The sequence below is a fragment of the Salmo trutta genome, chromosome 27, assembly GCF_901001165.1.
Source record: "Salmo trutta chromosome 27, fSalTru1.1, whole genome shotgun sequence".
Classification (NCBI taxonomy): domain Eukaryota; kingdom Metazoa; phylum Chordata; class Actinopteri; order Salmoniformes; family Salmonidae; genus Salmo; species Salmo trutta.
In genome coordinates, this window is record NC_042983.1 from 44,638,440 (window position 1) to 44,652,224 (window position 13,785).

The window sequence follows — 13,785 nt, forward strand, 5'->3', positions numbered from 1 at the left end:
TTCCCTGAGCCTTTAAACTGGGTTAATATGACACCTTGCTATGTATTCTCTATGGTTTTACAGTCAATCTCTGTTATCCTGGTTTCAGAACTCAGAGGCACTCAGCCCAATGGACCACAGGACTGATGGATTATCTGGGCAAAGGAGAAATGCTCACTGACAGTGAATGTAAACTGAATAACATTTGAGAGAAATAAGCTTTTTTTGTGTGTATGACTTTTTTTTTTACATTTCATTTCAGCTCATGAAAATACTTTACATGTTGTGTTTATATTTTTGTTTTCGTATGTATATATTTTTCATGATTGTTTTCAAATCCATCTCGACAACCGTGTGTCTGAATGTGAGAAGGAACTGTGTCTCCAAACCCCTGAACACTCTCAGTACCCCTGAACACTCTCAGAACCCCTGAACACTCTCAGAACCCCTGAACACTCTCAGTACCCCTGAACACTCTCAGTACCCCTGAACACTCTCAGAACCCCTGAACACTCTCAGAACCCCTGAACACTCTCAGTACCCCTGAACACAGAGGAACCCCTGAACACTCTCAGTACCCCTGAACACTCTCAGTACCCCTGAACACTCTCAGAACCCCTGAACACTCTCAGTACCCCTGAACACTCTCAGTACCCCTGAAGACTCTCAGAACCCCTGAACACTCTCAGAACCCCTGAACACTCTCAGAACCCCTGAACACTCTCAGAACCCCTGAACACTCTCAGTACCCCTGAACACTCTCAGAACCCCTGAACACTCTCAGTACCCCTGAACACTCTCAGAACCCCTGAACACTCTCAGTACCCCTGAACACTCTCAGAACCCCTGAACACTCTCAGAACCCCTGAACACTCTCAGTACCCCTGAACACTCACAGTACCCCTGAACACTCTCAGAACCCCTGAACACTCTCAGTACCCCTGAACACAGAGGAACCTTGGGTAGAAACAACAGTGATCAGCCTGATCAGCGACAAAAGTGAGACACCCTATAGGGTGGTCAGAGACCTGGCAGTGTGGTGCCAGGATAACAGCCTTTCAACGTGATCAAGACAAAAGGAGCTGATCGTGGACTACAGGTAAAAGAGGACCGAGCACGCTCCCATTCTCATCGCACGGGGCTGTAGTGGAGCAGGTTGAGAGCTTTAAGTTCCTTGGTGTCACCAACGAACTGTCATGGTCCAAACACACCAAGACAGTTGTGAAGAGGGCACGACATCGCTTATTCCCCCTCAGGACACTGAAAAGATAAGGCATGGGTCCTCAGATCCTCAAAAAGTTCTACAGCTGCACCATCGAGAGCATCCTGACTGGTTCCATCACCACCTGATATGGCAACTGCTCGGCCTCCGACCGCAAGGCACTACAGAGGGTAGTGCGTACAGCCCAGTACATCACTGGAGCTAATGTGCCTGCCATCCAGGACCTCTACACCAGGCGGTGTCAGAAGAAGGCCCCTAAAAGTGTTAAAGACTGCAGCCGCCCTAGTCATAGACTGTTCTCTCTGCTACCGCACGGCAAGTGGTACCGGACCGCCAAGTCTAGGTCCAAGAGGCTTCTAAACAGCTTCTACCCCCAAACAATTAATTAAACGGCCACCCAGACTATTTACATTGACTATTTACACCCTTTGCCTTGATGACAGCTTTGCACACTCTTGGCAGTCTCTCAACCAGCTTCGTGAGGTAGTCACCTGGAATGCATTTCAATTAACAGGTGTGCCTTGTTAAAAGTTAATTTGTGGAATTTATTTCCTTCTTAATGCGTTTGAGCCAATCTGTTGTGCTGTGACAAGGTAGGGTAGGTACACAGAACATGGCCCTATTTGGTAAAAGACCAAGTCCATATTACGGCAAGGACAGCTCAAATAAGCAAAGAGAAATGACAGTCCATCATTACTTTAAGACATGAAGGTCAGTCTATCCGGAACATTTCAAGAACTTTTAAAGTTTCTTCAAGTGCAGTCGCAAAAACCATCAAACACTATAACGAAACTGTCTCTCATGAGAACCGCCACAGGAAAGGAAGACCCAGAATTACCTCTGCTGCAAAGGATAAATTCTTTTTTTTAATGTTTACCTTTATTTAACTAGGCAAGTCAGTTAAGAACAAATTGTTATTTTCAATGACAGCGGGTTAACTGCCTTGTTCAGGGGTAGAACAACAGATTTGTACTTTGTCAGCTCGAGTCTGAGACTTCAATCTAGCAACCTTCTGATTACTAGTCCAACGCTCTAACCACTAGGCTACCTGCCGCCCCTTTCAGTAGAGTTAACTGCACCTCAGATTGCAGCCCACATATATGCTTCACAGAGTTCAAGTAAAAGACACATCTCAACATCAACTGTTCAGAGGAGACTGTGTGAATCAGGCCTTCATGGTCAAATTGCTGCAAAGAAACCACTACTAAAGGACACCAATAAAAAGAAGAGACTTGCTTGGGCCAAGAAACACGAGCAATGGACATTAGACTGGTGGAAATCTGTCCTTTGGTCTGATGAGTCCAAATTTGAGATTTTTGGTTCCAACCGCCGTGTCTTTGTGAGACACAGAGTAGGTGAACAGATGATCTCCGCATGTGTGGTTCCCACCGTGAAGCATGGAGGAGGAGGTGTGATGGTGTGGGGGTGCTTTGCTGGTGACACTGTCAGGGGTTTATTTAGAATTCAAGGCACACTTAACCAGCATGGCTACCACAGCGTTCTGCAGCGATACGCCATCCCATCTGGATTGGGCTTAGTGGGACTATCATTTGTTTTTCAACAGGACAATGACCCAACACACCTCCAGGCTGTGTAAGGGCTTTTTGACCAAGAAGGAGAGTGATGGAGTGCTGCATCAGATGACCTGGCCTCCACAATCACCTGACCTCAACCCAATTGAGATGGCTTGGGATGAGTTGGACCGCAGAGTTTAGGAAAAGCAGCCAACAAGTGCTCAGCATATGTGGGAACTTCTTCAAGATTGTTGGAAAAGCATTTCTCATAAAGCTGGTTGAGAGAATGCCAAGAGTATGCAAAGCTGTCATCAATGCAAAGGGTGGCAACTTTGAAGAATCTAAAATATATCTTCATTTGTTAAACACTTTTTTGGTTACTACATGATTCCATATGTGTTATTTCATAATTGTGATGTCTTCACTATTATTCTACAATGTAGAAAATAGTAAAAATAAAGAAAAACCCTTGAATGAGTAGGTGTGTCCAACCTTTTGACTGGTACTGTACATCCCCAGCAAAAGTATATTTTAGTCCCAAAAACATACTTTACATATTTCCTCATATATTAGATGTTCGCTAGTAACATGATGATGTATCAACTAGGTGTAACTTAAGGTAGGTTCATTCTACAGTCTGATCACCTGGTGATATTAGTAGAGGTGTAACTTAAGGTTCGTTCATTCTACAGTCTGATACAGTCTGATCACCTGGTGATATTAGTAGAGGTGTAACTTAAGGTATGTTCATTCTACAGTCTGATACAGTCTGATCACCTGGTGATATTAGTAGAGGTGTAACCTAAGGTACGTTCATTCTACAGTCTGATACATTCTGATCACCTGGTGATATTAGTAGAGGTGTAACTTAAGGTACGTTCATTCTACAGTCTGATACAGTCTGATCACCTGGTGATATTAGTAGAGGTGTAACTTAAGGTAGGTTCATTCTACAGTCTGATACAGTCTGATCACCTGGTGATATTAGTAGAGGTGTAACTTAAGGTACGTTCATTCTACAGTCTGATACAGTCTGATCACCTGGTGATATTAGTAGAGGTGTAACTTAAGGTAGGTTCATTCTACAGTCTGATACAGTCTGATCACCTGGTGATATTAGTAGAGGTGTAACTTAAGGTATGTTCATTCTACAGTCTGATCACCTGGTGATATTAGTAGAGGTGTAACTTAAGGTAGGTTCATTCTACAGTCTGATCACCTGGTGATATTAGTAGAGGTGTAACTTAAGGTAGGTTCATTCTACAGTCTGATACAGTCTGATCACCTGGTGATATTAGTAGAGGTGTAACTTAAGGTAGGTTCATTCTACAGTCTGATACAGTCTGATCACCTGGTGATATTAGTAGAGGTGTAACTTAAGGTATGTTCATTCTACAGTCTGATCACCTGGTGATATTAGTAGAGGTGTAACTTAAGGTAGGTTCATTCTACAGTCTGATCACCTGGTGATATTAGTAGAGGTGTAACTTAAGGTAGGTTCATTCTACAGTCTGATACAGTCTGATCACCTGGTGATATTAGTAGAGGTGTAACTTAAGGTATGTTCATTCTACAGTCTGATCACCTGGTGATATTAGTAGAGGTGTAACTTAAGGTAGGTTCATTCTACAGTCTGATCACCTGGTGATATTAGTAGAGGTGTAACTTAAGGTAGGTTCATTCTACAGTCTTTTAATGTTTGTTTCGGTACTGACATAAACAGATGGGAATGTTTGTTGTTGTTGTGAAAGATGCTTCAAAATAAAGAAAACTACTAAACATGAAGTTTGGGACAGCCACCCCTCCATAGAAACAGATGTATAAACAATTGCTTTGTACTATATTATTTTAACAATATGTTTGTTATTGCCTTGGATTGAATTAGAACATGTCATGATGTAAACAAATGTCCCAAGTTTGGAGACTAAACACGTTTTTTTGGGGGGGAGGGAGACTGCAATTTGCACCACTTCTGTAGAATCACCCATATTAAGTATTCCCTCCCCTGGGATTTTTTCCACACTTTGTTGTGTTATAAAGTTATGAAGTGGGCTGGAAGTACATTTCATTAAAAAATGTAAACGTCATTTATTTATTTACAAAATGCTTCATAATGTCAAAGTGAAAAGAAATGTCTACACATATTTGCAAATTTATAAAAATATAATAACTAAAAATAGTCGTTGCGTAAGTATTCACCCCTTTCGTTTAGGCCTAAATTACTTCAGCAGTACAACGTGGCTTAACAAATCACATAAAAAGTTACCATGACTTACTCTGTGTGAAATAATATTGGTTGACATGATGTTTTAATGACTAACCCTTTCCTCTGTCCCCCCATATACATATACACGTACAACATCTGTAAAGTCCCTCAGTCAAGTATCACATTTCAACCACCGATTCAACTACAAAGACCAGGGAGCTTTTTCAAAAGCCTCATTAAGAAGGGCAGTGATTGGTAAGACGGGGTAACAATAACAAATCAGACATTTAATATCTCTTTAAGCTTTTATAAAGTTAATAATTGTGGATGAATGTATTAAAGTCACACAGACACAAAGATACAGTCGTTCTTCTGAACTGAGCTGCACTAGAAGACCATTGGTCATTTTTAAAACAGAATTAAAAACTATTCAAAAAACATGAATCCTGTAAGCAACAAGGCACTAAAGCAATGCTGAAAAAACAAAAAAACTGCAAAGGAATACACTTTTTGGCAAAGCTTTATGTTTGGGGCAAATCCAACACAACACTAAGTAACACCCTCTTTATTTTCCTTATAGTGGTGGCTGCTTCAAGTTATAAGTATGCTTGACATCGGCAAAGCCTAAGGGTGGAAACAAACGAGATGGAGCTACGCACAGGCAAAATCCTAGAGGAAAACCTGCTTCAGTCTGCTTTACACCAGACACTAGGAAAGGAATTCACCTTTCAGCAGGACAATAACCTACAACACAAGGCCAAATCAACACTGGAGATGAATTCACCTTTCAGCAGGACAATAACCTAAAACACAAGGCCAGATCTACACTGGAGATGAATTCACCTTTCAGCAGGACAATAACCTACAACACAAGGCCAAATCAACACTGGAGATGAATTCACCTTTCAGTAGGACAATAACCTAAAACACAAGGCCAAATCTACACTGGAGTTGCTTACGAAGAAGACAGTCAATGTTGCGGAGTTACAGTTTTTAATTAAATCTGCTTGAAAATCTATGGCAAGACTTGAACATTGCTGCCTAGCCATGATCCCCCCCCCCCCTCTCGACAGAAGAATGAAGAATTATGAAAATAATAAAATGGGCAAACGTTGGACAATCCAGGTGTGTAAAGCTCTTAAGAGAATGACCCAGAAAGACTCACAGCTGTTATTTCTGTCAAATGTGTTTATAACATTTGACATATCTAATCAAGGTAAAATTAGTGTTTCGTTTTTCATAACATGATTCTATCACTTTGGGGGAAGAAGAAAGTATTTTGTGTAGATCGTAAAAATAAAAGACAATTATTTAAATCACTTTAATCACACTTTGCAACACAATAAAATATGATGTAATCAAAGGGTGTTAAATACTTAAAGATGATGGACCTTAAATTTGAGCCAGTAGCAGGAAACAGGAAACAGGAAATGTGAAATATTATGTGGATTACAATTAAATGGACATTTTTGTCAGGTTTGATGATACATACTTCGTTAGGGAAAAATCAATCCTGAAATTACAAATTTCAGAATCCTTTAAAAAAATAAAAAAATAAAATACACTAGAACTTTAACATTTCCTACATTGCAGGAAATTTCTCCCGCAACAGGGTGATCAAATTAAGATCCTACATCTGAATGACATCCATATACGGTGCATTCGTAAAGTATTCAGAAGACTTGACTTTTTCCACATTTTGGTACGTTACAGCCTTATTCTAAAATTGATTAAACTGTTTTTTTCCCCCTCAATCTACACACAATACCCCATAATGACATCACAAGACCCCATAATGACATCACAATACCCCATAATGACATCACAATACGCCATAATGACATCACAATACCCCATAATGACAAAGCAAAAACTGTTTATTTTATAGAATATTATTAAAAATAAAAAACTGAAATATCACATTTACATAAGTATTCAGACCCTTTACTCAGTACTTTGTTGAAGCACCTTTGGCAGCGATTACAGCATCAAGTCTTCTTGGGTATGACGCTACAAGCTTGGAACACCTGTATTTGGGGAGTTTCTCCCATTCTTCTCTGCAGATCCGCTCAAGCTCTGTCAGGTTGGATGGGGAGCGTCGCTGCACAGCTATTTTCAGGTCTCTCCAGAGATGGGTTCAAGTCCAGGCTCTGGCTGGGCCACTCAAGGACATTCAGAGACTTGTCCTGAAGCCACTCACTCCTGCATTGTCTTGGCTGTGTGCTTAGGGTCATTGTCCTGTTGGAAGGTGAACCTTCGCCCCAGTCTAAGGTCCAAAAAAGTTTAATCTTGGTTTCATCAGACCAGAGAATCTGGTTGCTCATCAGAGTCCTTTAGGTGTAAGGTTCTCCCATCTCCACAGAGGAACTCTGTCAGAGTGGCCATCGGGTTCTTGGTCACCTCCCTGACCAAGGACCTTCTTGCTCAGTTTGGCCAGGCGGCCAGCTAAAGGAAGAGTCTTGGTGGTTCCAAACTTCTTCCATTTATGAATGAGGGAGGCCACTGCATTCTTGGGGACCTTTAATGCTGCAGAAATGTTTTGGTACCCTTCCCCAGATCTGTGCCTCGACACAATCCTGTCTCGGAGCTCTACGGACAATTCCTTCAACCTCATGACTTGGTTTTTGCTCTGACATGGACTGTCAACTGTGGGACCTTATATAGGCAGGTGTGTGCCTTTCCAAATCATGTCCAATCAATTTAATTGACCACAGGTGGACTCCAATCAAGTTGTAGAAACATCTCAAGGATGATCGATGGAAACAGGATGTACCTGAGCTCAATTTCAAGTCTCATAGCAAAGGGTCTGAATACTTATGTAAATAAGGTATTTCTGTTTTTATAAATTAGCAAGAAAAGCTAAAAACCTGTTTTCGCTTTGTCATTATGGAGTATTGTGATGTCATTATGGGGTATTGTGATGTCATTATGGGGTATTGTGATGTCATTATGGGGTATTGTGATGTCATTATGGGGTATTGTGATGTCATTATGGGGTATTGTGTACAGATTGATAAGGATTTTTATTTTATTTAATACATTATAGAATAAGGCTGTAAAGTAACAAAATGTAGAAAAAGGAAAGAGGTCTGAAAACTTTCCAAATGCCTTGTATATAAATGTGTTTAATGCAATGTACTTACCATTTAAACGGTGTATATACTGTATCTAGCGATATATGGTAATAATAAGGCACTGTGCTTACCATTTAAAACAACAAGCTCAACATAAGGAGCACATGAGTCATCTGAGAAAAACTTGGAAGTTCTGAAAATAAACTTTGAGTTCAAGCTAAGAAAGTTAGCCTAAAGTTAAATACTTATCTTGAATGTTGCATGAGATGTTTTTTTGTTTTTTTGTTGTTATAAATTGAATAAAATATAATTCCATCTATTATCCCACCACGTAATGTTGCCATTTATTTATGACATAACGCATTCCAAACTGGTTACTAACAGTTCTTATAAATTCTTCACAAATCCTATAAAACTGTCAAAGCAAGAGGTATGTAAGAGGCTTGCATATGAATAGCGGATGTTAAACATGTATATAAGGTACACATTGTACAGCCCATTTTCTTTTCCGTTCAGACAGCACCATCAAAACTAGGATTTTGTGACTGGTTTAAAGCAGCTTTCAAAGGCTGAGACAATGTTATCAAAAGATATAGGGTCAACAAATGAAGCCAAATCATGGCATGATAAACACACACACACACACACTTTCTCAAGTAAGCCTGAAAGGCTTGGATCTGATCTGGTCAAAACAAAAGATAAGTGAGTCTGGTACCACCAGCCCAGACATCACAGTCATCATCATCATCATCTTCATCATCTCTCACAGGGTTGGGGAGTAACTGTTTACAATTTTTAAAAAACGAACTAATCCGTTACATTAGCAGCTAAAATATTGTAATCAGATTACAGAGACTTTTTGAAAAATAACTGGATGATTACTTCTTGTATTAAAATGTTTAATTCCCAAAAAATATGTTTATGACACTTTTCTGTTTTCTTAATGAAATTCAATTCAGCGTTGAACAAAGGTGGAAGTTTAAAAGTTTGTTCCACCTGAGTGGGTCTGACCACCAATCAGAGACCACTATGATGACACACCTAATGATGACCACCAATGAGAGACCACTAATGATGACACACCAAATGATGACCACCAATCAGAGACCACTATGATGACACACCAAATGCATTTGCTGGATCCTTTGTCTTCTTCACCAATGGGAGTCTAAGCCCTGTCTAAGTCGGGGGTATGGGAATTGTTTTAAGAAGGTCATACTAAGGATTAATTTGCTAATTGATTTTTAAGACCCTTTGAAGTAACAAAACAAAATATGAAAAAAATGGTATTTGGCCTTACAGCTATTAGCCCACACAAACGCATTGAATAACAGATCCACTACATGGAACAGATGGTCTCCCCCTTCCTTTAGATTTTGCCATTGTGTTGATCAGGATTGTTTTACACTTATTCGCCGCCTTATTTCACTAAACAGTCTCCACATATATATATATATATACTTCCATTCATTATTCTTTCAACTGGTACCGTGAGACCTTCAGACCAGTCTGTGGACGTCCAAGCGCAAAACAATCAACATGTACGTGTCCATGAGAGTCTCAACTTTCCACAGAAAGGGGTCATACTGGTCTTTAGGCCAAACTGTTTGGACACTTACAGACCAGTGGCTAGAATGGAGTGAACGGAACGGCATCAAACACATGGAAACTGCATCTTTGATGTGTTTGATGCCGTTCCATTGACTCCATTCCAGACGTTATTACAAGCCGTCCTCCACTGCTACAGACAGGAGTTGGCAGAACAGCTGTAGCGACTTCAGACGAGTCTCCAGACGCTTGTGGGGGGGGGGGGGGGGTCGTAGAGCAAAATGGAGAACACCGTGTTCGTGATGAGTATGGTCTTTTTTTTCTCCAACTGGTTACTGGGGGACCTTTACACGAGGCCTGTCGGGGTCCTAGAGCGAAACAACCGACATGTTCCTGAAAGTCCACAGATGGGGTTATAATAGTTTGGCAAAACCGTTCGGACGCTACAGACGATTTTGTGAAAATACCGATTTTTCGGGATTTCTCAGGCAGTGGCGGTTCTAGACCATTTCAACTCAGGGGGGGGGGGGGACCAAGCTGGGGCCAGTTGTACTGTTAGAGGGGCCAGTTGTGCTGTTAGAGGGGCCAGTTGTACTGTTAGAGGGGCCAGTTGTACTGTTAGAGGGGCCAGTTGTACTGTTAGAGTTATACTGTAAGAGGGGCCAGTTGTGCTGTTAGAGGGGCCAGTTGTGCTGTTAGAGAGGGCCAGTTATACTGTTAGAGGGGCCAGTTGTACTGTTAGAGGGGCCAGTTGTACTGTTAGAGGGGCCAGTTGTTCTGTTAGAGGGGGCCAGTTGTACTGTTAGAGGGGGCCAGTTGTGCTGTTAGAGGGGCCAGTTGTACTGATAGAGGGGCCAGTTGTACTGTTAGAGGGGCCAGTTGTGCTGTTAGAGGGGCCAGTTGTACTGATAGAGGGGCCAGTTGTACTGTTAGAGGGGCCAGTTGTGCTGTTAGAGGGGCCAGTTGTTCTGTTAGAGGGGCCAGTTGTACTGTTAGAGGGGCCAGTTGTGCTGTTAGAGGGGCCAATTACACTGTTAGAGGGGCCAGTTGTACTGTTAGAGGGGCCAGTTGTGCTGTTAGAGGGGCCAGTTGTACTGTTAGAGGGGCCAGTTGTACTGTTAGAGGGGCCAGTTGTTCTGTTAGAGGGGCCAGTTGTCCTGTTAGAGGGGCCAGTTATACTGTTAGAGGGGCCAGTTGTGCTGTTAGAGGGGCCAGTTATACTGTTAGAGGGGCCAGTTATACTGTTAGAGGGGCCAGTTGTTCTGTTAGAGGGGCCAGTTGTTCTGTTAGAGGGGCCAGTTGTACTGTTAGAGGGGCCAGTTACATTAATAACGGATGTTTAAAAAAAAAGAACGATAGCAAAAATTAGTTATGTAAAAATGATTTCATACTCCAGATTTAGGGGGGCCACAAGGGGGTCCAAAATTGTTGTCACAGGGGCACTGCCCCACAAAGTGGTCTGACAAACACCTCTCTTGCTCCGTCACCTTTCATCGCAGATGCGGAAGTGCGACATCGGAGGATGCGGTGGATTGAGATGCATCCAATGCAACAAAAAAATATATATATATTTATATCTGAAACGGAATGACTTTTATGGGGATGTTTTTATTATGCTAAATTACATTTCAGTGAGAAAAATCAAATTTAGGGGGCAAAGTAATCCAAAAGTTACTAAAAGTAATCCGATTACGTTACTGAGTTTGAGGTAATCCAAAAACTGTGTTACTGATTACAATTTTAGGCTGGTAACTAGTTACTAGTAACGGATTACCTTTCTAAAGTAACCTAGGCAACCCTGCCCACACACACACACACACACAGAATAGCCTGGTATCAACAACTTGAGAATAGTAGTCTATCACTAACTGAGCTACAAAAGAAAAGAAAACCGATTGAATAGGATGATGATGACTGTTGATATTTCATCAATATATATATATATATAAAGGAGAAAACAGTAAGCGCAGACTATGCAAATCAATGCAAAACGTCCCCTGCGCTGCACTATAGGGCTTTGTCATGAGACACGCATGACTTCGATAACGCAGCCAAAATGTTAAACCTTTTTCCAAGCAAAATGTATCGGTCGACAAGGCGGTAACACATCACCCATTGCAAATCCATTCTATTCAAAAACTATATATTTTGGGTTTCCAGCTCTTTCTTGCAATGCAACGCGAACGAATGTATGTAAACTTTTGAAAACTTTAATGATTCTCTCCAACTTTTCAATGATGGAACTTAAGGCTCTTGACGTTCAAAGAAATATCTTCTATACATTATCTTCTAAAGATTGTTTTTTTATAGTTTTGGATCTATTCGAGCAAATTCACCTAGAATAAGACCCTGTTAAAAAAAAATACCAAAATACTAGATCAAGTTAATAACCTCATCTAAACACCGTGTTAATGAATCATTTGACAATAGGAGGGTAGCTGATGCACCTCAACTCTGTTCTCTTACATCGAGGTGGAGTTGAGCTTTGATGACTGGTGGCGGAATTTACAAGCAACAACATTGGGTCACCATGAGTCTTGTAAAATAATAATGTACATTCTGAAACCGCTTACCTGTACTTATGTTGGTCCTGTACAACTGCTTCAAAATGCTGAAAATCCAACTTTTAATAAAAACTTTTAGCGAATACAACCAGGGACTTTTTCCTTGGTTGAGGGTTTCTCAGCTGAAAAGGGGGTTTATAAACGCCTGAGTAGCAAGACATAACGTTACAGTTATCCGTAGAGTAGACTTCTCAAATAACTGAAAACAATCCTGGGAAATGATTTTTCTGAACGCAAATAATACTTTCTTCAACAACAACAAAAAAACTCCTTCATACAATGTATTCACAAATGTTCGCGAAGCTTAAATATGAAATTACATTGAATCATAAATGAATCCTCGCTAAACTAAGACGGGACTGTTGTGCGCGTTCGTCTCTGGTCGCGTCGCTTGACACCAGCGGCTCGTCAGCAACATTAAAAAGGTACTTCCGGGTCACGGAACTTCGGAAAGTTTTGAAATAAAAGTCCCCCACGTCAAATATTTTCTGAACTGCATTGTTGGTTAATTAAGGGCTTGTAAGTAAGCATTTCACGGTAAATTCTACACCTGTTGTATTCATGATATATTCTAAATAATTGCTAAACATGAACAATTATTCATATTTACCTGACATTTGCATTAAACGTGGGTTTTAAATTAATCCCTCCAATGCAATCAAATCAAATGTTATTTGTCACATGCACCGAATACAACAGGTGCATGTGGGGACTTGCTTCACAAGAGCATTAGTGAGCTCGGCACTGACGGTGGGCGATTAGGCCCGCAGTCGGTGTTCCAATTCATCCCAAAGGTTTTCGATGGGGTTGAGGTCAGGGCTGTGTGCAGGCCAGTCAAGTTCTTCCACACTGATCTCAACAAACCATTTCTGTACGGGCCACGCTTTTTGCACAGGGGCATTGTCATGCTGAAACAGGAAAGGGCCTTCCCCAAACCGTTGCAACATAGTTGGAAGCACAGAATCATCTAGAATGTCATTATATGCTGTGACGTTAGTTCCAGTGAAGGGAAATCTTAAGGGGCCCGAACCATGAAAAACAGCCTCAGACCATTAGTCCTACTCCACCAAACTTTACAGTTGGCACTATGCATTGGGGCAGGTAGTGTTCTCCTGGCATCTGCCAAAACCAGATTTGTCCATCCAACTGCCAGATGGTGAAGAGTGATTCATCACTCCAGAGAACACGTTTCCACTGCTCCAGAGTCCAATGGCGGCGAGCTTCACACCACTCCAGCCGACGCTTGGCATTGTGCATGGTGATGTTAGGCTTGTGTGTGGCTGCTCAGCCATGGAAACCCATTTCATGAAGATCCCGGCGAACAGTTCTTGTGTTGACGTTGCTTCCAGAGGCAGTTTGGAACTTGGTAGTGAGTGTTGCAACTGAGGACAGACCGTTGTTACGCACAATGTGCTTCAGCACTCGGAGGTCCCGTTCTGTGAGCTTGTGTGGCCTACCACTTCACGGTTAAGCCATTGTTGCTCCTTGACGTTTCCACTTCCACAATAATAGCCCTTACAGTTTACCGGGGCAGCTCTAGCAAGGCATAAAATTTCATGAACTGAATTGTTGGAAAAGTTGGCATCCTATAACAGTGCCAGATTGAAAATCACTAAGCTCTTCGGTCAGGCCATTCTACTGCAAATGTTTGGCGATTACAGTGTTGTGTGCTCGATTG

General features: G+C 41.4%; 1 protein-coding gene across 1 annotated transcript in view; it reads right to left on the reverse strand.

The window, feature by feature from the left end:
- LOC115165051 (PDZ domain-containing protein 2) overlaps nt 1-12,581 on the reverse strand; it is a 185,967-nt gene extending 173,386 nt beyond the window's left edge. The window contains exon 1 of the mRNA XM_029718081.1: nt 12,117-12,581. The gene's annotated coding sequence lies outside the window, so the exon portion shown is untranslated. The remainder of the gene's footprint in view (nt 1-12,116) is intronic.
- Between the last annotated feature and the right edge of the window lie 1,204 nt (nt 12,582-13,785).